At 44.0% G+C, this 27273-nt stretch overlaps 1 protein-coding gene across 6 annotated transcripts in view; it reads right to left on the bottom strand.

Annotated features, from left to right (window-relative positions):
- Positions 1 to 27273, bottom strand: part of SV2B (synaptic vesicle glycoprotein 2B) — a 266204-nt gene that overhangs the window by 206914 nt on the left and 32017 nt on the right. The window lies entirely within an intron of this gene.

Genomic DNA, 27273 nt, shown 5'->3' with positions numbered 1-27273 from the left:
AATTTTTAAAAGAGCATAACTGTGGGAGGCAGAAGAATGACCTCCCAAAGCTATCCACGTCCTAATCCCTGGAATCTGTGGACATGCTACTTGACATGGCAAAAGGGACTCACAGGTGTGATTAAGTAAAGGATCTTATGATGCAGAGGCTATGCTGAGCTATGGTAGTGGACCCATTGTGATGACAAGGGTCCTCATAGAAAAGAGGAAGACAGGAGGGGGAGAGTCAGAGCGAAATTAGAGAACGCTAAGCTGCAGGATTTGAAGGTAGAGAAAAGGGCACAAGCCTGGGGATGCAGTCGGCTTCTAGAAACCAGAAAAGGCGAGGGATCAGGTTCTCTCCTCCAGCCTGCAGAAGAATGCAGCCCTGCAGGCACCTTGATTTTAGCCCAGGGAGACCCATTTCAAACTCCAACCTCCAGAACTGTAAGATAATTTATTAACCGTTTAGTCGATAAGTTGTGTCCTACTCTTTGCTGACCCTCATGGGCTGTATCCCACCAGCCTCCTCTGTCCATGGGATTTCTCAGGCAAGAATACTGGAGTGGGTTGTCATTTCCTCCTCCAGGGGATCTCCCAGTCCAGGGATCAAATCCACGTCTCCTGCATTGCAGGTGGATTCTTTACCATTGAGCCATGCAGGAAGCCCTTATAAGATAATACGCGTGTCATTTTTACCCGCTATGTGGCGATTTGTTACAGCAGCAAAAGAAACAAACATAATATCCCTGCCCAAGGTCTGGCTGTCACCCCAAATCAGGTTTCATCAAGGCTGTAATACAAGTCTCTCTCCCATTCCCCATGGATTCCAGACAGCAACAAGAAGGCCTGACTGGTTTGCAAGGAGACATCTCCCGGTAAGTCAGAATCCTCATCTTGGCATGGCCAGCAACCCCTATCTTATTAGGCAGACCAGCATGGGAGATCCATCTGTATTTGGAAGGATGCTGAGAAGAACAGAACTGGAGGAGGCAGAGGTGGATGAGTCACCCTCTCTGGCCTCCAGCTCAGACCCTGGCATCTGTGCCCCCACAGTAGGCACAGCCTTGCCAATACCTGGGTCTGCTGGCTAGAATGTACTCTTTCTTGGGCAGTATTTGGAAGGCACTGCCAGCATTGCCTTCTGAGAAGCTCGTTTTTCTGCACATACTTGACTGATCAACACCTCGTAAGAGTGTTAAATGTGTTCTTTCTTTAGAATGGCAACAATTAAATATGTCATACACTAGAAGCTCGGAAGGACTGATGCTGAAGCTGAAGCTCCAATACTTTGGCCACTTGATGCAAAGAACCGACTCATTGGAAAAGACCTTGATGCTGGGAAAGATTGAAGGCAGAAGGAGAAGAGGGCGACAGAGGATGAGATGGTTGGATGGCATCACCGATTCAATCGACATGAACTTGGGCAAACTCTGGGAAATGGCGAGGGACAGGGAGGCCTGGCATGCTGCAGTCCATTGGGTCGCAAAGAGTTAGACATGACTTGGCAACTGAGCAACAACAACAAATGCTAAAAGCACTTAGAACACAGCAAGCACTCAACAAATTTCAGGGATTTCCCTGATGGTCCAGTGGTTAAAGAATCTGCCCTGGAATGCGGGGACACAGGTTCAATCCCTGGTTAGGGAATTAAGACCCCACGTGGCATGGAGCAGCTAAGCCTGCCAGCTGAAACTACTGAACCCACGTGCTCTGGAGCCCGTGTGCCACAACTAGAGAGTCCATGCACTGCAATGAAAGATTCCCCCATGACGCAATGAAGATCCCACGTGCTGCAACTAGGACCCGATGCAGTCAAGTAAATAAATAAATATCTTTAAAAAAACAAATTTCAATTGCTATCACTATTATTACCTTCATTGTTAATTCAATCCAGTTACGTTCAAGTGCAGTGGGGCTGGGGGCCCTTTTCTCTCTTCGAGGAAACTTAAATTTCTCTCTCTGCTCTTTATCCCCTGGTGTTAAATTTCCAGCTTCCCAAGGGGAGCTTCACCTCTTGTGCTGACTGCCAGTGGTCATTATACAGAGTTCAGCCAGGATCGCCGTTGCATAATCTATAAGATCCTTTTTGATAAATGGGCAAATGTATGTGAAACTGCAAGTACAGTGCCTGGCATAGAACATAAACTCAACAGTGTTTGTATTCTCACTTATTAACTCTCGGTTATAGGTTATGTTCCCTCATAATTCATACATTGAACACCCAGCGCCTCAGAATGTGACTGTATTTGGAGATAGGACCTTTAAAGAGGTGACCCAGGTGGCACTAGTGGTAAAGAACCCGCCTGCCAATGCAGGAGACATAAGAGACGCGGGTTGGATCCCGAGGTCAGGAAGACCCCCTGGAGGAGAGCATGGCAACCCACTCCAGTATTCTCGCCTGGAGAATCCCATGGACAGAGGAGGCCATGGGGTCACAGAGTCAGACACAACTGAGAGACTGAGCAGGACGTTCAGTGAGGCCCTCAGGGTGGACCCTGACCCAATCTGGCCAGTGTCCTTATAAGAAGAGGAGATTAGGGGCTTCCCTGATGGTCCAGCGGTTAAAGATCTGCCTGCCAGTGCAGGGCAAACAGATTTGATCCCTGGTGTCCAGGAAGATTCCACACACTGTGGGGCAACTAAGCCCATGTACCACGACTGCTTAGCCTGAGGGCCCAGAGCCTGTGCTCCACAGCAAGAGAAGCCCACGAACCACAAGTGGAGAGCAGCCCCCGCTCTCTGCAACTAGAGAATGCCTGCACACAGCAACGAAGACCCAGCACAGACAAAATTAACATTTTTAAATGATAAACAAATAAATTTTTGAAAAAAAAAAGAAGAGATTAGGACAGGCAGAGATTCACCAGAGATACGCACACAGAGGAAAACCATGTAAGAAGACATCAACAGGGCTACTGTCCACAAGTCAAGGAGAGAGCCCTCAGAAGAAATGAGCCTGCAGGCACCTCAATCTAGACTTCCAGCCTCCAGAACAGGGAGAAAATTTCCTGTCATTTAAGCCTCCTCTGGGAAAGACCCTGATGCTGGGAAAGATTGAAGGCAAAAGGAGAAGGGGGTGGCATAGGATGAGACAGTTAGATGGCATCACCAACTCAATGAACATGAACTTGGACAAACTCCGGACAAACTTGGTGATGGACAGGGAGGCCTGGCGTGCTGCAATCCATGGGGCTGCAAAGAGTCGGACTCGACTGAGCAACTGAACAACAACAAGCCTCCCCATCTGTGTTATTTTGTTGTAGCAGCTCTGGCAAACTAATACCTGTCCTTTCAAGAACAAATAATGGCTGTATCTCTGGACAGCAGGAAGCTGTTTTAAGTCTGATTTAAAAGAGGTCTCTGATCCCTATTTGGGTCTGGGGGTCTCTGTTTTGTGAAGCAAGGGTGCATATTTTCCCAGCAGGACTTGGCGGCTGTGCCTGGCACTCAGGAGAAGGCTTCTCACTTCCTGAAGGGGGTGTCATTCTTTGCACGAACCCCCCAGAGCCCTGCGCGAAGAGAAGAGTTGTGCAACGTGGCCTCGCAGAGGAAACACGGCACTGGCACCTCGGATACGGAGAACTGTAAAATCGCAGATGACAGATTCGTGACTCCCCTGAGGGAATAAATAGCAAGAACAGATGGGCCCCAAGGCTGGGAGGTTTCATGTAAATCTTAATAGCTTCTGATAATGTAATGAATGTGGTGAGAAAAGAAGAGCAAACCAGCCCCAGCAAGGCAAGACACAGTTTTGCCCACCCTGGGGATTACCCAGGAGGACCATTCTGTGAGGAGGACATGCAGAGATTCACCAGAGATACACACACAGAGGAAACCCACGTAGGAAGACATCAACTGGGCTACTGTCCACAAGTCAAGGAGAGAGCCCTCAGGAGAAATGAACCTGCAGGCACCTTGATCTAGACTTCCAGCCTCCTGAACAGGGAGAAGAGGAGGCTGGAAGAGGAGCCACACGGTGAGGAGAGCACCGCAGGGCTACATGGACAACTATTTCCCAAGGAATTTTAAGAATCCTTTCTGAACTGGCTTCCCGGGTGGCTCAGTGGTAAAGAACCCACCTGCCAATGCAGGAGACATGGGTTTGATCCCTGGGTCAGGAAGATCCCCTGGAGGAGGAAATGGCAACCCACTCTAGTATTCTTACCTGGAGAATCCCATGGACAGAGGAGCCTGGCAGGCTACAATCCATAGTGTCGCAGAGAGCCAGACAGGACTGAGCCACTGAGTACAACTTTGAACTGGCAAAGCTAAATGCCTTATGATGGGGTAACCTCCAGAGCAATGCACCCCCCCCCATTTACCCTATGCACCACTTTAGGGCATCTCTCTGGGCAGCAGCCTTCTACATGGCCCTGGGTGACTTCCAGGTAAAAGAGTAATCTAGGAATGGTGAGGGGACACAGGCCACGTGTGCTCAGAGCTCAGGAGGGTCTCGCCTGGAGATGGCTTATCTAGTGAATCCAGCCTGTTCCCAATTAATCTCTCCTTATTCATCTCTAGAGACTCTCAGTGAAGACATGCCCAATATAAAGAGCCCTGGACAAGGGATCTGAAGGTGTGAATCACAACTCTACTACATGCCAACCATGAGACACTGGATGAGTGACTCAGCTTCTCTGTAAAGTGGGAATAATACTTTCTACCTTGTGGGAATTTTTGGCAAAGAGCAAAGGAGGTCTACTCTTTAGAAATGGTAGGCATCGAACACACACATACTCCCCTCCATTTGTGTCCTACAAATAGAACAATGTGCACAGTGTTTATTGCATGGATCTTGGCTTTCTAGGGTATTCCTGGATAAACAAATACAGGCTTCGAGGTTTGATGGCCCACAAGCACTGTCTCTTCCTCAAGCTTTTATTTAAACAGGTGTCTTGGAAAGGGCAGGACGGAGAATAGATGAAACGTTGGGGAAGATAAGCCCAAGTGCTAAGTATCTTAACTGGAGAGTCCAGTGTTGTTCAGTCACTCATAGAGGAAAGGATGGAGAAGGAGTCAGACCTGGGTGCCAGCTCTGCAGCAGAGAACAAGCAGGGAGCTGGTGTCCAAATGGCTCACAGGCCAAATGAGCAGAACCATTACCCATCAAAAGAAAGCTGAGCAGTTAAAGATGCTCCAGACAGGGCACCCCTGCTTTCCCAGCTGAGTCCTCAGTGAGGATGTTTGGGGACCCCACTTGTGAGCACCATGACTTAAGTCTTGATGGGTGGCAGGGAGCATCTCTGATGAAACCTACTCTGAATCAGGCTTTGTGCTCACCTTAGATGCACCCACAACATCCCTGGCCTTATACTCATGAAATATATTTATAGTAAGTCCCATACATATGAACAAGTTTTGTTCCAAGAGTGAATTGGCAAGTCTAATTTGTTTGTAAGTCCAACAAAGTTAGCCAAGGTACCCGACAAATGCAATTTGCTATATAGTACTGTACTGTAAGAGGTTTATAATACTTTTCACACAAATAATACATTAAAAAACACACACACAAAAAAAAATTTTAATCTTATAGTACAGGACCTTGAAAAGTACAGTAGTACAGTAAAACGGCTGTCATGCAGGGGCTGGCATGGAGTGAACAGGCCAGAAGAGTTACTGATGCAGGAGGGAGACGAAGTGGGAGATGGTAGAGCTGAAGGACTATCAATACTAGGAGACGGAGTGCAAGCTGTGATTTCACTAACGACAGATGTGGATGGCACGGGTTCTGGTTCTTTGCTGGAACCAGATGCACGGTTGCATTTTTGAAAGCTTGAAACTTGATGGTTCACATGTTGAGGACTTACTGTATAGTACCTGACACAGTGGGGTGTGCAAATGGGGCCGTTAAGCACATATTGGGAATACAGTCTCTTGTAGTCAGGCTCCTGAACAAGCAATATTTTTCAAAATAGTTTATAAATAGATTCTTTCCTGAGGTGGATGGAGAAGGAGAGGGCATGGCAGAGAGGAACAAATTCCCTCATTAGGATGAGGACTCGTGAGTGTCAAGAGAGGTGATGTTCTGATCTCATCTGTTTTCCTTTTTAAGCCAACTCTCTTTCCTTCTAGCTAGTGGGTGATCTGTTTGGTTTGCCCGGCTGTTGAGTCCACCTTCAGGAAGAAAATTAAAAATATAAAAAGGTAAAAAATGATCAGAGAATATGATAGACATGAAAGACAAAGAAACGAGATTCTAGCCAAGAACTCTGGGTGACTCTAGGAGGAAAATAAAAATGTCAGAAGTAGAAACAATAACGGGAGTTTTACTCTGTCACTGGGTCGAAACCTTGGCTGCACATCAGGATCACTGGGCAGTTTCTTCAAGAAATTCAATTTCCCAGCGCCACCGTTAGAGTCTGGCTTAAGTATCCATAAGGAGAGTTAGGATATTGCTTGGTTTTGTTTGTTTGTTTGTTTTAAATAGACTCCTCAGCTGATTCTAATACACAGCCAGGATTGAGAACCAAAGCACTGGATAAAAATTTGCCTAGTGTGAAGAAAATCTTCACTCTTCAGATTTATGTGTTGTGCTGTGCTAAGTCCCTTCAGTCATGTCCGACTCTGTGCGACCCTACAAACTGCAACCTGCCAGGCTCCTCTCTCCAGGGGATTCTCCAGGCAAGAACACTGGAGTGGCTTCCCATCTCCTTCTCCAGGGGATCTTCCCTGACCCAGGAATCAAACCCTCGTCTCTTGTGTCTCCTGCATTGGCAGGCAGGTTATTTACCATCTGCGCCACCTGCGAAGCCCCTTCAAATCCATAGTGTTTACCAAATTTCAAGCAAAGTTCACCCTATTCTAACACCTACTTAATTTCAAAGAGAAAATTTTAATATAAGTTATTAACATAAGAGCAAAACTCAGTATTTTCATAGACTATTTCCCTGCCACTTTAAACTACAGGAGGTAATTTGCCGGAATCTTAAGGGAGGGGCTATAGTGTAGAGGTTAACTGCTCAGGTTCCAGAATCTAAAAGTCTTGACTAGGCTTCTCTGCCATTTACTACTTGAATTATTTTGGGTAAATTGGGAAGATTAAATGAGATATTGTATTTAAGGTAACCAAAGCCTAGCATATAATCCTCAATGAGAGTTAGGTTTTTTTCTATTATTTTCTTATTTTAATAGTTTTGTTATTTTAAAATACAAAGCTTCATAGAGAAACTGAAAATAAACATTGGATAAATAAATATACCATGTTCTGTAATGCCAGTTGTCACCAAATTAACTAGTAATGTAACTACGTAAATATAAATGTAATTGGTAGTGGACTTAAACTATAATTCCTATCCAAATTCCAACAGGATTTTTTCTTAACTCAGTATGATGAGAAAAACAATTTTTGTTTTTCTGAGTTTTTGCCTAGGCATTTTACAATATGATAACCCTGTCTAGAGTCTGGGCAATTAGAAAAGGATTGAGTTTAGGATTCCCTCCGTAAGTTCCTACTTTGCTTTTTCCAGGGTCCCTTTTAAGATAACTAATTAGAGTTAAGCCCATGAAAAATTAGTGACCGTCATCCATATATATATATATATATATATATGTATGTTTATATGGAATATTACTCGGCCATAAAAAGGGGCAAATGTAAACCAATCAAACTAAGGTGGACGGAACTAGAGCATGCTCTACAGGGTGAAGAAAGTCAGAAGGAGAAAAACAAATAACATACATTAACGCATATATATGGAATCTGGAAAAATGATACTGATTAACCTATTTGCAGGCAGGAATATGAGTGCAGATGTAGTGACAGACCCATGGACATAACAAGGGAAGGAGAGGGTGGGACACATTAAGAGAGTAGCACTGACATATATACACCACCATCTATAAAATAGATAGCTAGTGGGAAGCTGCTATATAACATAGGGGACCCAGCCTGATCACTACCATCTATAAAATAGATAGCTAGTGGGAAGCTGCTATATAACATAGGGGACTCAGCTTGATGCTCTGTGATGACCTAGAGGGGTGGGCTGGGGAAGGGGAGGCTCAAAAGGGAGGAGATATACATATAGTTATGACTGATTAGCATTCTTATATGGCAGAAACCAACACAACACTGTAAATCAATTATCCTCCAATTTTTAAAATATTAATTAATAAAAATAAAATAACCACTTACAGTTAAGCCCATGAAAAATTAGCAACCTCTGGCCCAACCACCTTATAAGTAACAGGTGCTTACTACACTGTCCTCAGTTTCCTGCTGGATCATGACCTGGGACAGAAGACTGCCCTTCCCCCCACCACCACGGTGCCCGCTCGCTTTCTTGGTGCAGGCGTATTGAAACTGCGTCTTCAATCAAAACCCACCCCTGAAACCCAAAGCTGGTGTTCTGGGACAACCTAAAGGGGTGGGGTGGGGAGGGAGGTGGGAGGGATGTTGAAGGGGAAGGGGACATATGTACACCTATGGCTGATTCATGTTAATGTATGGCAGAAACCATCACAATATTGTAATTATCCTTCAGTTAAAAGTAAAATTAAAAAAAAAATTAATAAAACCACTCCTGAGGTTCCCCTTCGCCAAAGTGGAACCTCAGATGCTGAGGGAGCCCCTTGACAATCTTATGCGGATGGTTTGTACCCCCACATTCAGCAGGTCATAGTTTGCATCTTCTTAATTCAATACACCAGCTCTAGCTTCTCAACACATTTGGCAACATAACTCAGTAATTCATCTGGAAGAATAAATGGGTGAAAATACCCAAGTGAAAGTCACTCAGTTGTGTCCAACTCTTTGTGACCCCATGGGCTGTAGCTCACCAGGCTCCTCTGTCCATGGAATTCTCCAGGCAAGGATATTGGAGTGGGTGGCCATTCCCTTCTCCAGGAGATCTTCCCAACCCAGGAATTGAACTCTGGTCTCTTGCATTGCAGGCAGATTCTTTACCATCTGAACCAACTACCAAAGGAACATTGTAAAAGTAAGATTGAAAAGGGATTTGTACTTCTGGACATTAAAGCAGAACATAAAAGTATAATAATTACATGACTTTGAGACAGAGAGATCAAATAGAACAAAATATACAGGTGGGTTTTCAACTCAGTGGGGAAAGGCGTATTCACTAAGTGGTACTGAAAGACTGATCAACAACAGTTAAAATGAACTGAAATAGAGTTGGGCTTCCCCGGTGGCTCAGTGGTAATAATACACCTGCCGATGCAGCAGGTTTGATCCCTGGGTTGGGAAGACTCTCTGGAGAAGGAACTGGCAACCCACCCCAGTATTCTTGCCTGGGAAATTATGCAGACAGAGGATCCCGGCAGGCTACAGTCCACGGAGTCACAAAGAGTCGGACACGACTGAGCGACTGAAAACAACAAAATAGAGATTAATTCCCTACCTCCCACCATAAGATCATAATAAAGTGAAAATTATTAATAGCTCACACATAAAATTAAAATGGTAAAAACAGTCCAAATTTACAGATGAATAATTTTCTGATTTTAGGGTAAGGAAAAACTTAAGCATGAAAAGAATGGAATTTTAACTGAAAACACTAGCAATATGAATACATAAAAATTAGATTGCTACATGGCAAGAAGACCATATAAGTACAAAATTTAAGGCAAATAGATTGGGAACATGATTACAGTAATCATGAGTCACTGATTTAGTAACCTCAATATGCACAGAGCTTTTACTAACAAATATGGAAAACACTAACACTCAATTTTAATTGGAAAGGACATGGAAAGACAATGCTTAAAAAAAGAAAATAGTTAGTCAATAAGGAAAGTGCTCAATCACGTTAGCAATCAAATACATGAAAAGCAACATCTTGTCTCAATGAACAAGTTGACCATGTTTTATTTTTTTCATAATTAAACATCAAGGATGCATTGAGGGGCATTGCTGGTCGTAGGGTAAATTAGCACCATCTTTTGAAAAGTAACTTGGCAGTATGAATAAAGAGCTTTAAAATATATAAGTTTTACTATTTTCCAAATCTTATTCAATAGCAAATACTATCAAGCTAATCAGAAAAAAATTAGTAAGCATAAAGAAACCTGTGACCTGGATGACAAACTTGAATAGTTACTAATTTCACCAACAGATTTGGGTAATTTCAAATTCCCTTGCAAACATGAATCTTGGAATAAGTCACATTTTGTGTGTTATTAATATAATAGTTTACAAGAACCAGGGCCAGAGTGGGGGGATTTGTCATCTGCTAAATTCAGGCAACTCAGCAAGTGGTCCCGACCTAAACAGGAGAATGAATGGATTGCTCACTAGAACTTTGTACTCAGACTAGACCTCAGGCACATTTTATCCTTTTCCCTCATCCACTTTAACCACTGAATCTCTCCCTGAGATTAGGAAAAGATTTATCATTAAAAAAAAAAAAAAAAAAAAGCTCACCACCGAGAACTCTTATTCCCCTAGAAATGCCAACCCTTTGCTCCTTGCAAAGATATACTCAGTAGCAGCATTTTATTTTTGTGCTTTGGACCTCACCTTATCCTAAAAAGTGGAGCATCCTGGGTGAGCTCCCCACAGAGGATCCCATCTGCTGCCGGCCAGACAGAAGCTGGGGATTAGGAGTAAGCCCTGAGAGCTCCCAGCAGATCAGCCAGCGTGCCCACACCCTTGGGCCCTGCCTCCACACGGGGAGAGCTGATTAGCCAGTGCATGAGATGTGCCAGGCTCCAAGCAGAGTTGAAGGGAGGCAGGAAGGAGCTAGAAAGAGGGGCCGGAAGTGGAGGAAGGCAGCAGATCGATTCTGTCCCTTCAAACTGGAACGTTGAGTGACGCAGAGGCACAAAAATAATTACAGTAACGGGGAGATGTCCCTCCCGGCATTGCTCTGGTCTATTGGTTTATACCAGCCCCTCTAATGCCGGGGGTTCCCAAGTATGCTGCTTTCTTGGGGCAAGGCTCAGCTCACTTTAGCTTCTTGCAGCACTGAGGAGCCTCTCAGAGAGGGGCAACTGGGTCCCAACTCACACCCACCAGCTGACCATGCATCCAGCCACCACTTCAAGTATTGGGCTGGCCAAAAAGTTCATCTGGGTTTTTCTGCAGCATCTGATGGGGAAACCCGGATGAACTCTTTGGCCAGCCCAATAGATTTCCCCCTGCTGTGATATAGCTACTGTTTAGGCAGCCCTGGGGCCCTGTTCCTGCCCTAGGCTTTATGCTTCCTCCCAAAGAGCCTTCAGTACCTTCCAAAACCTCAGTGAATGGACAAGAAAAAGGCCCTTTACTTCCCTTGGCACTGTACCACCATCCATGTTTCCCTGCTGGTGTGGGCTACTCTATGAAGCCTCCTACCTGCCAAAAGTTCCAGACTCAAAGGAGGCACTCTGTGTCTTCATTGCCCTAAACTCCAGGGGACACGTCAAGCCCTCCAAGCTCGATACACTCCAGCAGAACCACAGGGGGTGGAGTGTCTGCTGGCACAAGATGCCCCATGTCCCTCTTTGCAAGCAACTCCAGTCTGCATAAGGGAATCTCTGAAGGTCCCTTCACTTGACTTCATGGGGAGCAAACAGTCCTTCACCTCAAGCAAGTACTTTCTACAGGTGAAGGTTCCATAGATTATGCCTTCTTTTCCATCTCTATACCTGTGTAGACCTGGAGGCTTAGAGTTGAGGGCTCCAAGACCAGATTTGATACCTCTTGGAAAGTCATGAGGGACCCCAGTTATTTGTGTGTGCATGTTCAGTCACATCCAATTCTTTGCAACCCCATAGACTGTAGCCCACCAGGTTCCTCTGTCCATGGGATTTCCCAGGCAAGAACACTGGAGCAGGTTGCCATTTCCTTCTCCAGGGGATCTTCCCAACCCAGGGACTGGACCTGCATCTCCTGTGTCTCCTGTATTAGCAGGTGGATTCTTTACCACTGAGCCATCCAGGAAGCCCCCTGGTTATTTGTGGCTCAGTATAAAAAGTAGAGTGCCTAAAACTTCATATTTTCAGATTTGCCCTCTGAATGCCTATTCTGGGACAATAGAAAATTTCCATAAAGAAGGCTGAGCACCGAAGAATTGATGCTTTTGAATTGTGGTGCTGGAGAAGACTTTTGAGAATCCCTTGGACAGCAGGGAGATTAGACCAGTCAATCTTAAGGGACATCAACCCTGAATACTCATTGGAAGGACTGATCCTGAAGCTCTAATACTTTGGCCACCTGATATGAACTCATTGGAAAAAACCCTGATGGTGGGAAAGATTGAAGGCAAAAGGAGAGGAGGGCAGCAAAGGATGAGAGGGTTGGATGACATCACCAATTCAATGGACATGAGTTTGAGCAAACTCTGGGAGATGGTAAGGAACAAGGAGGCCTGGCATGCTGCAGTCCATGGGTCAGACATGACTTAGCAACTGAACAAAAACAGAAAATTTCCACTCAACTTCCTATTATATAAATAACTTGCTGTGACGGCTCAAATTATTATTCCCAATTCTTCTCCGCAATGGAATACAATTATAATCCACACTCGTAGCCAAATAATGTTGCAGTGTTTTCCACAGTGAGAGATGTGTGCTTTCTCACTTCGTTGATGTTGGGTTTGGCCATGTGGTTTGTTTTGGCCAATGAAGTGATGTCAGCAACAGGGTATGCACAGAGGCTTTCAATTTACTCTTACAGTTAGGCATCTCTCATGTCCTCCTACCATCTGCCATGAGAAGGACACGTCCCTAGCAGGTGCCTGTAGCATCCAAGTAGCTGGATGAGAGACACACAGAGCAGATCTGCACCTGATGTGCAACATGAAGGAGAGCCTCTCTATTTGACTGACAAACTCATGAGTGAGATAAATAAAGTCTGTTGTGTCAGTCACTGAGGGATCTGGGGATGTTTGTTATGCAGCATTATTATTCTCAGGCAGTAATAGCTGACTGATACACTTGGTATCTGCCCAAGGTATGCTGAGCACTATAGTGTGTGCATGCTCAGTTACTCGGTTGTGTCCAACTCTTTGTAACCCCACGGACTATAACCCACTAGGCTTCTCTGTCCACAGGATTTCCTCGGCAAGAATACTGCCATTTCCTACTCCAGGGGATCTTCCCAACCCCGAGATCGAACCCCCGTCCCGAGTGTCCTGCAGTAGCTGACAGATTCTTTACCACTGAGCCACCTGGGAAGTCCTGAGCACTGTAGTACCTCATTTAATTTCTTTCTCTTCACAACAGTATGAGACCAAGCCCTATTAATATTATCCTTATCCTATAGATAAGAAAATTGAGGCACAGAGCATTTAAGCACAATTAGTAAGTGAAGGAGACAAGTTTCAAATACAGTCATCTGACCATGGTAAGAACATGAAACAGGAAGAGAGAAAAGTGCAGCTCTATGCTCTTCAGGGTCTGTATTCTGGGACTGACTTTGGACGCAGAGCTGCAAGGCTCTCAGCATAAGCTTGACTAGATCCCAAGAGCCAAGGCAACTTTTCCAGCTCTGTCAGTGCATGCAGAGAAAATGAGACAGGCTTCCCTTCCAGAATGCATGACCCATCCCTGAACTTTGAGGAGGGGAAGTCCCACGGGGAATTCTAACCAAGGAACAATCCTGCCTTTGTGAAGAGCAGTCATCCAACGTTCTGCATGGGATTGCACAGCACGTCTCATTCTCTACCTTTTTAGAAATTCTCTCTAAGCAAATATCTCTGGCTTTTTCTTTTAAAAACGATTACACAATTGCCAGCTGCTAGGCTTATACAAGTAACCTGATAATAGCAAAGCAATATGCTGTCCAGTGTTCAAACACCGCCACATAACAACAAAGCAGGCTGGAGTGCCAGTTCTCGTTCACAGCCTGCAAACAGAAGCAGCACAAGCGAAAGCCACCCACTCTCCCCATTTCAGGGGAACAGAGTAGCAAGACGTTTGGTCCCAAGATGGATTTTTTCGTCTCTTCCAATTTCCAAGATGTTCTGCATGCAGGGAGAATGTGAAGTCATGTTCTTTGGCAGAATAACTCATCAGTGTGATTCAATGACGCACTCCCTTCTTTAAGCAAAATTAGTACCCTTGATGGCCAGCAGTGGGGTTTATAGGTCTTCAAGTTACAGACAAGCCAGCAATTCAGAAGACAAGGATCGAGTCTTCCATGTGCACCACTAACCCTGATGCCTAGCATGGTGGGCAGTCAATCAATATTTGTTGACTATAGATGTAAAGGGGGTTTCAGGGATGGAGGGGAATCTACCTTTGAACTTTTCATACTCTAGTTCTTAAAATGCAAGAATAGGGGAAGCATGGGACTTCCCTGGTGGTCCAGCAGTTAAGAATCTGCCTTGCAACACAGGGGACAGAGGTTCAATCCCTGGTCAGGGAACTAATATCCCACATGCTATGGAACAACTAAAGACTCCATGCCACATCTAGGGTTTCGGGTGCTGCAAATGAAAGATCCCGCTTGACGCAAGGAAGACCCTGTGTACCACAACTAAGACCCAATGCAGCCAAATAAATAAATAAATAAATATTTTTGGAAAAAGAGTAGGACAAGAAAGGACAGAGTTATGAAACTCAGAACCCCTTAGAAAAGAAGGAAAGATGAAGACACAGCCAGACTTTAACGTCTTTGATACACACCAGCAAAGCTAATACTTTATAATCTTTATTTAAGCAAGAGAAGTCAGCTCAGTATCTGTGGCAGACAGTGGGTGTTTCCATGACCAACAACCAATTCCCCTTCTTTTGGTAACAAATCCTCAATTTCCCGTTGAGGAACTCTTCTTCCCTCACACCATGTGGGACTCATAGAGTGGTCTCCAGGACAGGGATATGACCCCATCAGGGCCTGTCACATTTTCTTGACCCCAGAAAGGGAATTGTGAGCTGGGCACCCAAAGTCAAAAGTGGTGGGGGACTCAAGCCCCTTGGAAGTGTTTCTAAATAGACCATCTATTAGCAAAGGAGCCGGCTAGACTTTCCCCACACATACTGGAGATTTCCCCAGAACACAACATGGAATTTACATCAGGACTCCAGCACTCCATTCCATTGTTTTGCTCTTTCAGCTAAGCCCCTTCTCCTGAAACCTTCATTAAACACTAGCACAGAGCAGAAGAGAGAACTCCAGGCTGGACACAGGGGCTCTGATCATAAATCTGCCCCAGGAAATAATGTTACCTCCCCTAAAGGGGCCTCAGTCTCTCTCTCCATAGTATTAAGGGGCCAGGATTTAGTGATCACAAAGGAGCCTTGTGTGCTGGGTCAATAAAAACTGACCCCTGAAAGCCCCAGTTCTTGGCAACACAAAACTCACATTGTCAGAGACAGTGAGGCTTGGAGTTTAAAGCAGTTAATCCCCAGGCTGGATGACTTGGACAAAGAGGATTAACCCTCAGATGAGAGAGCCATCATCCAAATATAGAGCAATCTCATGCACACACATTAGAAACGGAAAGCACCCCCACCTTCTCTTGCAAAGTCCTGTTCTCTAGCCCTGATGGTGAGCTGATCATTAACCCTTCAGCACCCCAAGGCCAAAGTGGTCGACCCTCTCCAAGTTCCTCCATCACCCTTCTCAATTCTCCAATCCAGGGTTACAGCATTTCTCCTTTGAAATGCACAGGTTGGTTTAAGGTATTCCAAGTTCGGGACTTCCCTGGCAGTCCAGTGGTTAAGAATCCACCTGACAATGGAGGGGACACACAGGTTTAATCCCTGGTCTCAGAAGATCCCACATGCTGGGGAGCAACTAAGCCCATGAGCCACAACTACTGAAGGCCCTGAGCACTAGAGCCCATGCTCTGCAACGAGAGAAGCCACTGAAATGAGAGGCTCTACAACTAGAGAGTAGACCCCCGCTCACCACAGTCAGAGCAAGCCCTCATGCAGGAATGAAGACCCAGTGCAGCCAAAAGTTAATTAGTTTTTTTTTAAGGTACTTCAAGTTTGCTAGATAACTAACCATTGGGCGCCTCGTCTGCCAGGGACTGTTAGACACCCGAGTTTTAGGGGTAGACAAGATGATACACTGCTGGCTCCCAGGGAGCTTTCAGTCCAGAGGGAAAACACCTTTTGAGTGCCATGTGGTCTGCAAAGCACTATCTCCTAATAAATGCACCCCAATAACTGCTGAAAGTAGATATTACTATGACCATTTTACAGATGACGAAACTGAGGCTCTGAAAAGTTAAGCTACTTGTCCAAGGTTACATAACCTATAAGTATCAAACCAAGCTGCTCGGCTTTAAAATGCTATGGCACATAGAATGTGAAACACCAAGAATGAACCCTAAGGTAAAGTACAGACTTTGAGAGATCGTGATGTGTCAGTGTAGGTTTATCAGTGGTAACAAATGTACCACTTTGGTGGGGATCCTATAACAGCAGAGACTGTGCATGTTTGGGAGTAGAGGGATGAGAAATCTCTGTATCTTCCTCTCAATTCTGCTGTCAACTTATAACTGCTCTAAAAAATGAAATATGTTTTAAAATAATAGCATCATTTGTAAATGAAAACAATCCCATTGACAGTTGCATCAGAAAGAATAAATACCTAGGAATAAATTTAATCAAGAAGGTGAAAGACTTGTATCCTGAAAACTACAAGACATTAATGAAAGCAACTGAAGAAAACACAAATAAATGGAAAGATACGCTGTGCTCACAGATGAGAAAAATCAGTATTAAATGTCTGTACTGACCAAAGCAATCTGTAACTTCAATGCAATCCCTATCAAAATTCCAACAGAATTTTTCAAAGAAATAGAACAAACAATCCTAAAATTTGCATGAAACCGCAGCAAAAAAACTCAAAAAGCCAAAGTAATCTTGAGAGAAGAACAAAGATGAAGGCATCTTCCTATACTACAAAACTACAGCATTGGCAGCATTTTTTTGGTATTGGCAAAAAAATCAGACACATAGATCAGTGGAACAGAATAAAGAACCCAGAGATAAACCTATGCATATATGGTCAATTGATTTACAAAAAAAGAGTCAAGAATATACACTGCGGAAAGGAGAGTCTCTTAATAAATGACATTGGGAAAACTAGACAGCTACAGAGAACAGAATGAAACTTGGCCACTACCTTACACCATGTTTTCCCAAAGAAAACCACCAATAGTCACATGAAAAGATGCTCAATATCACTAATCATGAGGGAAATGCAAATCAAAACTACAATGAGCTATTACCTCATACCTGTTAGAATGGCTGTTATGATAAAGATAAGAAAGAACAAGTGTTGATAAGGATTGTAGAGAAAAGAGATCATTTGTACACTGTTGGTGAGAATATAAGTTGGTGCAGCCACTATGGAAAACATGCTATAAGTTCCTCAAAATCTGAAAAACAGAATTACCATATGATCCAGCAGTTCCACTTCTAGGTATTTATTTGAAGAAAATGAAAACACTAACTCAAAAAGATATATGTACCCACCATGTTCATTGCATCATTATTTACAATAGTCAAGATATAAAAGCAACCTAATGTCCATCCACAGATGAATGGATAAAGAAGAATAGAATATTATTCCACCATAAAAAAAAAAAATGAAACCATGTTACTTGTGACGACCTTAATGGCATTATCCTAAGTGAAGTAAGTCAAAGAAAGAAAAACACTGTAAGCTCTCTCTTAGACATGAAATCTACCAAACAAATAGATAAACATGCTCATAGATACAGAGAACCGTCCTCCTTCCTTCCAAGGACCGAAGGAATTGGAGAAATGGGTGAAGGGAATCAAAAGGTAAAGAGAAAAATAAATAAATAAATATGGTGCCTTATTGAGCAAACTCCAGAAAATAGCCTACCATTCATTGTTTTAATTTGTTAACAAAAAACGAATTTTAAAAACTCTTTCAAAAAAGAAAAAGGACCTCAAGTTGAGTATAAACTGCATAGATACTGAAACTAAACAGTGGCAACAAAGCCATATTTTAATTTGTTGGAGTTTTTTTGAAAAGCTTAAAGTCACTTTTTTTTTTTCTTTGCTCCCCACATCATACAGCAAACTCCCACTGGCTATCTATTTACATGTGGCTTTGGATGTGTTTCCATGCTGCTCTCTCAATTCATCCCACCCTCTCCTTCCCCTGCTATGTCCACAAGTCTGTTCTCTATGTGTGTGTCTTCATTGCTGCCCTACAAATAGGTTCATCAGTATTATCTTTCTAGATTATATATGTGTGTGTGTGTGTGTGTGTGTGTGTGTGTGTGTTGGTGTACGATATTTTTCTCTTATTTTTTTACTTTTTTTAAATTCATTTTTAATTGGAGGATAATTTCTTTACAACATTGTTTTGGTTTCTACCATACATCAAAACGAATCAGCCATAGGCATACATACGTGCCCTTCTTCTTGAACCTCCCTCCCACTTCCCACCCCATCTCACCCCTTTAGGTTGTCACAGAGCACCGGTTTTGAGCTCCCTGCATCATACAATGAATTCCCACCAGCTATCAATTTTATCGATTTTACCGATATCGATTTTTATCGATTTTGGGCTTCCCTCATAGCTCAGTCGGTAAAGAATCTGCCTGCAATGTGGGAGACTTGGGTTCTATTCCTGGGTCGGGAAGATCCCCTGGAGAAGGAAATGGCAATCCACTCCAGTGTTCTTGCCTGGAGAATCCCATGGACAGAGGAGCCTGACGGGCTACAGTCCATGGGGTCACAAGAGTTGGACACGACTTAGCGATTAAACCACCACCACCATTGATTTTACATATGGTAACTTTAAATTCTAAAGATCTTCTGCTCAATAATATATCTAGATGAGCTACTCCATAATTCAGCGCATGTTACCTATCATTCTAAATATGATAAACAGTTTAGAAGGTGGGAAAAAACCTATTTCTATTAAAAGGTTTCCCCAATGCCCCACTCAGAACTTTTCATCTGTATCTCAGTAGCTAGAATTAGAGTCCTCTCTAGCTGAAAAGAAATCTGAAGGGGAAATATTTTCTGCTGAGTATATTGCCCTTTCCTCTCTGGGAGGAAAAAGAAAAAAAAAAGTGAGGTTCTCATGGTAATGAAGAAAAGGATAAAAAAAATACTGACGAGGCAGCCAACAGCATTCTCCACATAAAAAATTATTTTGTCACCATGAAACAGAAGCTGGCTTAAGCAATGAGGAAGCAGAAAGTCCAGATGGAAGGATTCCAGAATGAGCTGATTCACTAAGCCATGATTTGTGGTCTGGAGCCCAGGTTCCTTCCACATCTCTGCTCTGCCATCTCTCACACTGGTTTCAGCCTCAAGCTGTGGGCAGATGGCTGCCACAATTTCAGGTGTAATATGTACCTGTGACAACGTCCAGAGAAAGAAAAAGGACTGTGTTTTCTGTGGGGTGTTTTTTCCACTTCAGAAACAAAAAAGCCTTTCCCAGACGCTGCTTTGTTTACTTATCTTCATTTCTCACTAGCCAGAACTGAGTCATATTTTTGAGCCAATCACTAGCAAAGTGAATGGCATTGTCACTGTTTACCAAGATGGATCATCTGTGTGGAATGTGAGCTGGGGACTCCACCAGTGTTCACTGTAATATTCTGGTAGCATTCACCAAGGAAAGATGACACTGTGGCCAACCTAGAAGCCCACCACTTCATACTAGAATAATAGATCAGTGGGATCCTAGAAGATAAAAACTATGAAATAGAAATACAACTGCAAAGTGTACTTCTGAGCAAGAATCAAATTTTTAATGTGCCACACTTGGGCCCCAAACACCTTCTACATCCTCAGAACACTAGCCTTTGAGAACACACTGGCCAGTAAGCATCTGGTCACACCTTTCACCAAGCCCTTTGGGAATCTACACTATAGCATCAGGGGCCAAAAGACCAAATCTACCTGTTAAGTACTTTCAAGTTTCAGTGGATGGTCCAAGCTACAATCTAGGATACAGGTGATCAACATACCTGGAGAAGTCAGCCTTATCTGAGGCATATATGCTCCGTGGTCATCGGGCACATGTCACCAAAGATGGAGCTTAATTCCTAGAAGCTTTCCTCACTCACCCAGCACTGTTCTCAGCACGTAAGATGCTTGATCACATTGCATAATACAGTGAGATCCAACACTCTTAATTATTTATGTGATTTATGTGGCAAGAACTTCCCCAGTTTTCAGTATAAAAAAAATTATTATTATTTTTAATGGTATCGAATGTTACAAGATATCCTCATCATTTTACAGAAGTCAGAAATAATGTGGTAGGAAAGGGAAAATAATGAACTTTAGTCTTTTCAGAGTACATTGGCTCATGGAACAGTCATCAGAGGAAACACTGGCTATTTAACCCCACACCCTTTTCTGCATTTAAGAACCTCCTAGTTGTTTATCCATTCCATATATAAAAGCTTACATGTGCTAACCCCCATTTCCCATTCCACTTTTCCCCCAACCCCCTCCCTGTTGGTAACCCTCAGTCTGTTCTCTGTGATTCTGCTTCTGTTTCATAGATAGGTTCATTTATGTCATAATTAGATTTCACATATAACTGACATCATATGGTATTTGTCTTTCTTTTTCTGACTTACTAAAGAGCCTCTTGATGAGGATGAAAGAGGAGAGTGAAAACGCTGGCTTAAAACTCAACATTCAAAAAACTAAGACCATGGCATCCAGTCCCATCACTTCGCAGCAAATAGATGGGGAAAAAGTGGAAACAGTGACAGATTTTAATTTTCTTGGGCCCCAAAATCACTGCACATGGTGACTGCAGTCGTGAAATTAAAGATACTTGCTCCTTGGAAGAAAAGCTATGACAAACCTAGACTGTATTTAAAATCAGAAACATCACTTTGCCGACAAAGGTCCATACAGTCAAAGCTATGGTTTTTCCAGTAGTCATGTATGGATGTGAGAGCTGGACCATAAAGAAGGCTGGGTGCCAAAGAATTGATGCTTTCAAACTGGATGCTGATGAAGACTCTTGAGAGTCCCTTGGACAGCAAGGAGATTAAACCAGTCAATCCTAAAGGAAATCAGTCCTGAATATCCATTGGAAGGACTGATGCTAAAGCTGAAGCTCCAATACTTTGGCCACCTGATATGAAGAGCTGGCTCATTGGAAAAGACCCTCATGCTGGGAAAAATTGAAGGCAAAAAGAGAAGGGGGGCAACAGAGGATAAGATGGTTGGACGGCATCACTGACTCAATGGACATGAGTTTGAGCAAACTCCAGGAGATAGTGAAGGACAGGGAAGCCTGGCGTGCTGCAGTCCATGGGATGGCAAAGAGTCAGATACAGCTTAGCGACTGAACCATGACAACAACTTAGTATGACAATCTCTAGTTACATCCATGTTGCTGCAAATGGCATTATTTCATTCTTCTTAATGGCTGAGTACTATTCTATTGTGTATACACACACACACGCACACACACACACATATATAAGATATATACCACATCTTCTTTATACAGTCATCTGTCCAGGGACATTTAAGTTTTCCCTATCCAGTTGCTTCCATGTCTTGGCTATTGCGAATAGTGTTGCTATGAACATAGGGCTGCATGTATTTTTTTTGAATTGCAGTTTTGTTGGATATATGCCCAGGAGTGGGATTGCTGGATCATACGGTAATTCTACCTATCTAAAATTATTGGACTTTTTAAATACTGTGCAGTATAACTATTTTAACTATTAAAAATAAGTTTAAGTATTAAAATAGATGTTAATAAATAGGAATACAATAAATTTTAAAATTAAAACAAAAGAAGCTCACATGAAACAGGCAACCCAGCAGTCAGCCCAGAGGTAGCTTTTTCATCTTTATGTTATCAAGAAACTCTCTTCTTGATCTTCTGTGATGTGTTCCCATAAGCTTATGAGGAATTACTAATTAAAATTTCAGGATTTGTATGGGCGAACGTAGGCTAAGTGCTATAACAAACTCCAAAATGTCAGTAGTTAAACATAGGCAGAGCTTATTTCTTGCACATGAGACAGCACCAAGCAGGGCCAGCCAGTGGCTGGGAAAAGAGCTTGGAGGAGGGCATATGGAAGTTCACCAGCCGGACCTGGAAGCGGTACCCATCACACCCATCTCATCACATCAACAGATCTGTCTCATGGCCACACTCACTTGCAAAAGAGGCTGGGAGTTGGAGTCTCTGTGCCCAGGAAGAGTAGGAAGTAGGTTTAATAAAGAGATTGCTGGTCCTCTTGGTCCCCTTGCAGCTCTCTCCTCTACTCTAAATCCAGAAAACAGAACTTTCTGCTCTGTTTGTTCTGGGCAACTATGGTCTAAGACTTCTCTATATTTCTTAAATATTTTCCACGCTATCTTGGATCTTTCCGTACACTGAAGATCTCCAAGACATCTATCACAGTTTCCACAGCTGTTGTTTCTCTAGTTGGATGGATGTCTGTGATGGAGACAACATCAGATTTCTGATCCACACAGTTCACACACAGCCAGGCCTTGTGGATGAAGCAAAGGACAGTAATTATCTCAACACTCAAAGGACCATTTCAAGGAGCCCAGACAACAATCAGCTCTTCTAAGTATGTTAGTGGATTTTGAGGAGTTTTTCCTCCTCTGCACTCCTAATAACATTTAAACTCCCAACAGGAACTAGCAAAACATTGTAAACCAATTGTACTCCAACAAAAGTTAAAACAGAAAAGCCCCAAGAGGTTCCAGTGTGTGTCCATGCCACCTTCTACCATCCCCTTCGCCCGTCCTCAACTGCCAGCCAAAACCACCTCACCATACCAGTTTGCTTGTTGTTCCCAAATCAACTGAAGACTCTCAGGTCTAGCTACTTCTCAAACTATTTCCTCTATCAGGAATACCGTTCTACTCCTTGGCGCCCTCCTGGAAAACTCCTACTCATCCTTCAAGGCCCAGTTAAGCAATGCCCCTTCACCCTGTTCAATAGTTTTTCTGGCCCTCAGTCTTCTCTCCTTATGCAGCAATAATCATTGCTTATAGTCCATGCTCCCACAAACATTCATTCCATTTATGTCTCTGTGACATCATCATCTCACCTTGTAGTCTCATAATTAATTAATGAGCTTCCCAACAGCAGAGCCTAGGCACTGCAGCCCTTATAAAACCTTGTAGGAAAATAGCTTTAGAGGCTGGGAATCCAGTTGGATCCAGTTCCTGGTTTAAGCCCATTAGGAAGTAGCCAGATATCTGCAAACTCCCTTTAGGAGCCTGTGGGTTGTAGCAATAGGAGCAGGAGAGGCTGGAGTCAAGGACACAGATTGAGGCTCATTGCTGCACCTAACCAACCTTCATGGACTTGGTGGGGAGGAACACAGCACACAGCAAAGAACATGTGCTGAGGTTCAGCAGCCTTGCATTTGAATCCATCCTGCCCTTCAATCAAAGCTAACATTACTTTGCCGACAAAGGTCTGTATAATCAAAGCTATGGTTTTTCCAATAATCATGTATGGATGTGATAATTGGACCATAAAGAAGGCTGAGTGCCAAAGAATTGATGCTTTTGAACTGTGGCGTTGGAAAAGACTCTTTAGAGTACCTTGGACAGCAAGGAGGTCAAACCCATCAATCCTAATAGAAATCAACCTTGAATTTTCATTGGAAGGACTGATGCTGAAACTGAACCTCCAATACTTTGGCCACCTGATGTGAAGAGCCAACTTATTGGAAAAGACCGTGATGCTGGGAAAGGTTGAAGGCAGGAGGAGAAGGGGACAACAAAGGATGAGATGGTTGGATGGCATTGCCGACTCAGTGAACATGAGTTTGAGCAAACTCCAAGAGATGGTGAAGGACAGGGAAGCCTAGTGTGCTGCAGTCCATGGGGTCACAAAGGGTCAGACACCACTGAGAGACTGAACAACAACAACAACCTTTGGGAAACTTATTTAACTTCTCTGAACCTCAGTTTACTCCATGACAAAATGGAGACAATAAACTTCCACTTCACAGGGATTGGAAGAATGAAATGAAATGAAATCACATATACATCATAATTATCATTATTGTCCCATGATCAAACTACAATCTCCTAGAGGAACCACATCTAATGCATCTATGTGGGTCCCCAGTACAAAGCTAACTTTGCTGTAAGATTCAACTTCTGCTATCTCTATTTCTTTATCTGTAAGAGAATAAAACAGACTTATAAGCTGCCTATTTAAGAGTTGCTGTGAGGACACTGCTGTTGGAATATGAGGTGCTGAGCAAATGCTGAAGGTGATTCTTACAACACTAGCATGACTTTTCCCTCTGTTTTCCAAATGGGCAAATCCTAAGCATTTCCTCATCTCCCCAGTGTGAGAACAGAGGGAGCAGATGAGAGCCCTGAGAAGACTGCAGGGAATCTGGGGGTGTGCACAGGAAATCTGGAGGTGACAGGCTCAATCTTAAGCAGCTGCTGCTGTAAATGGACCTCAACTAGTCATTGGACTCAGTATACAGCATCTAATAGTATCTGCCATCAGCGACTCTACAGAGTAGGTAAGATCATCATCATTCCCATTTTACTGATTGGAAAACCAAGGCCCAGCATTGCTAAATGATTCACCCAAGATCTCAACTGAGTAAGAAGCAAGGCCAGGCTGGGAACCCAGGAAAGACTGACTCCAGGACTCTGTTCTCTACCCTCTCTAAGAAGATCAAGAATCCAGGAATAATTGAAAGGTCAAGCCAGCCAGAAGAGACCTTACTTGCCTGGAGACAATGGGCTGAGAGTCCCAGAACACCAACCTGGCAGTGACACAGATGAACCTGAGAAACCTGATGGGAATAACCTGGCCTGTGAGAGCTCTACTTGGTCCCCCACACTGGGTCACTGTGGAAACAGGAGGCCCCCAACCCTGTGACGTGAGGCGGGGAGCCTGGCACAGCTTCTCTACCACAGATGAGCCGGGACCCCCAAATGAAAACAAAGTCACCCATCGTGGGGACTGAGAGGCACGCTCAGCTCAGCATCCCATCCTGTTTCCATACTGCTCTGACCCTTTCTCTTTTTTTGTCTTTTTTAATATCTATTTTTATTTATTAATTTGACTGCACCAGGCCTTAGTTGCCACATACAGGATTTTTTTAGTTGCGGCTTGTGGGATCTAGTTCTCTGACCAAGGATCAAACCCAGGCTCCCAGCACTGGGAGCTCGGACTCCTAGCCGCTGGACCCCCAGGGAAGTCTCTGCCCTGACCCTTTCTAATCGACGTCTTCATCACTCCACATGGGCTTATCCTCTTACTACTTTCATTTTTTTAACTTTTTGTTTTATATTGGAGCATAACCGATTGACAAAGTTGTAATAGTTTCAGGTGGACAGCAAAGGGTCTCAGCCATATGTGTACATGTATCCATTCTCCCCCAAACTCCCCTCCCATCCAGGCTGCCGCATAACGTTGAGCGAGAGTTCCCTGTACTACCACTTTAATTTTGAAGCTACCACGTTTACTCTACTTTCCCAGATCGTCCCTTTCCTTCAAGCTTAATTTTTATGCTTTGCTTAAAAATACTCAAAGCAGCCGCCTGTAACCCACAGACATTTAAGCAACCATGGGAGGGCTGCCTTCATCACTCATCCTGGTGGGGGGCATGCAGGAGTGGAACTGAGTCCCTTCAGCCCTCCGGGGCCAAGGTCAGGAGCTCCTGACATGGCCGTGACCTCTTTAGCCCTGTCCTGGGGGGCACCTGGGACTCCGGTCTGGAGCAAGCCCTCCCTGCCAAGCCGTTTCTTCTCCCTCAGAGCCGCCGACGTGCCAGCTGGGCTCCGATCAGCACCATCTGCTGTGCCCCTGATCAGGCGAGAGGCCATGGTCAGACCCTGCGCCTGGCAGGAGAGCAGGGGCTGCAGGCAGACCAGGAGCTCCGCTCACTGGGCCTGGGCATGGGTCACTGGCAGGGGAAACCCCCAGAGGATCTCTGGGAGGAAGCTGCAGGGGAGCCGCCCAGGCCCTCAGCTGCCTGGGGGAACCAGCTGTCATGTTGCAGAGGGTTTCTCAGCATGAAGGGCACCCAGGCCTCATTTCCTGTGCTCTCTTTTTTCCTTAATTTTTCTAATTGAGGTACAGGCAGTGTACAAGATTATACAAATTTCAGGAGCACAACACAGTAACCCATAATTTTTAAAGCTTATACTCCATTGACAGTTATTATAAAGTATTGGCTATATTCCCTGTGCTGCACAATACATACCCTTGTAGCTTGTTTATTTTATGCCCAGTAGTTTGTACCTCTTAATCTCCTACCCCTCTCTGGCCCCTTCCCACTTCCCTCTCCCCACTGGTGACCACTCGTTTGTTCTCTGTATCTGTGAGTCTGTTTCTTTTCTGTTATATTCACTAGCAGGTTTTCTTTTTTAGATTCCACATGTAAATGATACCATACAGTATTTGCCTTTCTCTGGCTGACTTATTTCTCCAAGCAAAATATCCTCCAAATTCACCCATGTTGTTTCGAATGGCAAAATTTCATTTGTTTCTGAGGCTGAGTGGTATTCCATTGTATGTATGTACCAGAGCTTCTTCATCCACCCATCACTGATGCACACTTAGGTTGCTTCCATACCTTGTAAATAATGCTGCTATGATTGTGGTCTCTCTTGCTCTCTACTGTCAGATGAACTTAGTTTCTGCGGGCCTGACTTGGGCTCTGGTCCTCTCTCTGATGTTCACTGACTGTAGGACCTTAAACAAGTCATTTCCTTCTCTAGACTCAGCTCCTGTCCTTGCCTAGTAAGGGGTTTACATTCCTACTCTCCCTTCAGCTCTGAAACACTAAGATCCTCTAGTCCGGGTAAGTCCTTCCATTGTCCTGAACTTCTTCTGGGCCCAAAAAGGAAACTGCCTATGCAAAGTGAAAGTCACTCAGTCATGTCCGACTCTTCATGACTGGATGGAACTCTAGCCCCTCAGTCTCCTCTGTCCAGGGAATTCTCCAGCCAAGAATAATGGAATGGGTTGCCATTCCCTTTACCAGGGCATCTTCCAGACCCAGGTATCGAACCTGGGCCTCCTGCATTGCAGGTAGATTCTTTACCATCCGAGCCACCAGGGAAGCCAAAGGAACCTGCCTATGAAATACTTATTAAAACAGATTTGTACATTTGGAGGTATTGACGGACAAACATGTGTTCATTCGCAGGTTTCAGTAATGGGGAGACATGAAAACAGACTTGAAAACACACATCTCCCCATGCTTACGTGACTTTTAGGCACCAGATCTCCTGCCAATACATGCATCGTCTGGGTTTGATGTATGAAGCAGTTAATGGTCCCCAGCTCCCAGCTTGAACAGCCAACAGCTAGACCCGGACATCTGTGATGCAAGAAGGCCCCAGAAGTCTGGCCAAATTACCTTTCCCTGCATCTATGTAGAACAGGAAGAGAAAGAAATGAGGTGGTTC

Source organism: Giraffa tippelskirchi, chromosome 12 (assembly GCF_054371585.1).
Source record: "Giraffa tippelskirchi isolate mGirTip1 chromosome 12, T2T-mGirTip1v1.2.pri, whole genome shotgun sequence".
Taxonomy (NCBI): domain Eukaryota; kingdom Metazoa; phylum Chordata; class Mammalia; order Artiodactyla; family Giraffidae; genus Giraffa; species Giraffa tippelskirchi.
This window is presented reverse-complemented; position numbering and strand designations above follow the sequence as displayed.